The sequence below is a fragment of the Gekko japonicus genome, unplaced genomic scaffold, assembly GCF_001447785.1.
Source record: "Gekko japonicus isolate JY-2015 unplaced genomic scaffold, Gekko_japonicus_V1.1 scaffold1784, whole genome shotgun sequence".
In the NCBI taxonomy this organism is placed as follows: domain Eukaryota; kingdom Metazoa; phylum Chordata; class Lepidosauria; order Squamata; family Gekkonidae; genus Gekko; species Gekko japonicus.
The window spans coordinates 253,375-255,535 of NW_015168101.1; the positions used below are offsets into that span (position 1 = coordinate 253,375).

The 2,161-nt window shown below is 37.5% G+C and overlaps 1 protein-coding gene across 2 annotated transcripts in view; it reads left to right on the plus strand.

Moving 5' to 3' along the window:
• Positions 1 to 884: 884 nt before the first annotated feature.
• RASGRP3 (RAS guanyl releasing protein 3) overlaps positions 885 to 2,161 on the plus strand; it is an 82,647-nt gene continuing 81,370 nt past the window's right edge. For both annotated transcript variants that reach the window (XM_015414789.1, XM_015414791.1), the window contains exon 1: positions 885 to 1,144. The gene's annotated coding sequence lies outside the window, so the exon portion shown is untranslated. The remainder of the gene's footprint in view (positions 1,145 to 2,161) is intronic.

Here is a 2,161-nt window from a genome sequence, read left to right on the forward strand (position 1 = left end):
TCAAACCAATGGAATTTCGTACAGGTGGGCGATCCCAGAGGGTGTCATCTTTAAAATCAACGACAAAAGAGAAAAGATTGACTCCATTTTTATAGCCAAAGAATTTTTGAGATGCCAGTTGGGATTGGAGGAAGAATCCAAAGATGAAGAATCGAAATCAAGTGACTCTGCTACCTCTGGAACAGGTGCAGGCGCAACGAAAGTTACATATGATTTCAGAGACAGAAAACCGAAGTAAAGGCAGAAGGACTCTGAAAATTGCCTTTTGAAGCAAATAATAATAAGATGCTCAGAAAGTTCTCTCACAACAACTAACATACTAACAATGAAGCCGAGAAACAAGAACTCTACAAGTATATTGTTGTACTAACAGTTTTATTAATAACACTTAGATTAACACAGATATGATCTCCTCCTCTTGGGTTTTTAGTGTAGTGTGGTTATCTATCCTTTAGCCTTAGATGTAATCCCCTTCCCTTATATTTTCTTTGTAGTTTTGTAGTCTTATAAAAAAATAATAAAAAATATCCCTCCAGGGATTTCAAAAAAAGGGGAAAAAAGAAATCCCAAATCGTGTGACAGGGAAAATCAGGCAATTAAAGCAGATTTTTAAAAATTAGTTTCTTTACAATGTGGCACAGTGCTGTTGGTGAGACTTGACTGGAAGATCCAGGAAAAAGAGATTCCATATGGAGAGCAATGAAATTGTACCTCTGGTGTTATATCAGTAAGCATAATATGACTTGTCTGAATGTTTCATTTCATATCATGACAAACATGGGGGAGGTCAGCTCATTGCTTTCCTTGCATTTCCTGATGCCTTTGCTGCTCTAGGTTGTGTTGTGGAAGCCCTATTTATAGCATAAGAAACGGAAAAAGCTCTTCTGGAGGCAGGAAGACAAGTCAGGAAAGAATAGGTGGAAGTGGAGCTGCCATTTCACCAAACAATTTGGAAAGAATTGAGCTTCAGACCTCACAAGCCCTGCCATTGTTGCTAAGAATGTGAACTAAGCACAATGCCCTGTTTTTTCCCTTCAGAAGTTATCAAAAGCAGGCCTTGAATGCAAAGGGCTATGGAATGAAGGAACCCCTCAGCAGAGACCAACTGGATGGGAAAAGGGAGGTCACATAGGTACATGCTGAGGTAAGTGTTCTTTGTGCATTTTTATTTTATTCCTTTGTTTTTTACTTTATTTGTTTTTGGATTAACTGTAACATAAATAAGTAGATACCACACTTAAACCTGAGGTCTGGAAAACTCGGTATCAATCAGGGCATTTTAGATTTCAGAAGAGGGCGGAATACATTGTAGCAAAGCGGAGGAAATGGTGTTCAAATCTGGAGGAAAAAAAGGAGGAAAAGGTTCAAATCTGATGTTTTTGAATATACTCAGAGTGCAATCGTAAAAGGAAAAAAATAATCAATTCTAAGAGAAGTTGTGATATATTGATTGCATATGTCACAATAAGCAGTATCATTATGGTTGCCAAAATCCAGGGGGTACCTGGAGATCCCCTGCTATTACAATTGACTCCAAACTACTACCCTGGAGAAAACAACTGCTTTGGAGGGTAGATTCTATAGCATTATAGCCTGCTTAGGTCCCTCCTCAGGTTCCACCCCCAGTCCTAAGTTATACTGTAATAATGAGTAATACTGAGACAGGATAATCACTGTTCATTTTATTCATTTATTATTGCTGAAGCAAAAGGATTTGGCCCTTTGGTAAGCATAGCTAGTTTGTAGGCCTTTTAATTATTTATAGCAATAGCCCCTGCCTGGCACCACTGAGTTGACCAGAAATAGAAGTGCTCCTGTGGCAAAATCCTATATGGCATGTGCCCTCGTCTTCCTTTCTTAAATTGCAATTTTGATCATTTCCCTTCAAGAACTCTCAGAGACTTTATTTATTTATTTATTTATTTATAGAATTTGTATGCTTCCTCTGCAAGGCAGCTCACAATTAAAACATTAAAAATACTAACTAGTAAATATAAGATAAACCCATAAAAACAGGTCAATAAAATATGACAGGGCATATAAGCAACATGAAAGAAACACAGCCATCTAAAGATATATTGATAAAACAGCCTTCAGGCTAGGAGCAGACCATAAAACAGCTAAGAAAAGATAAAACCGCTTTGTTAATAGCCTAGGGAAA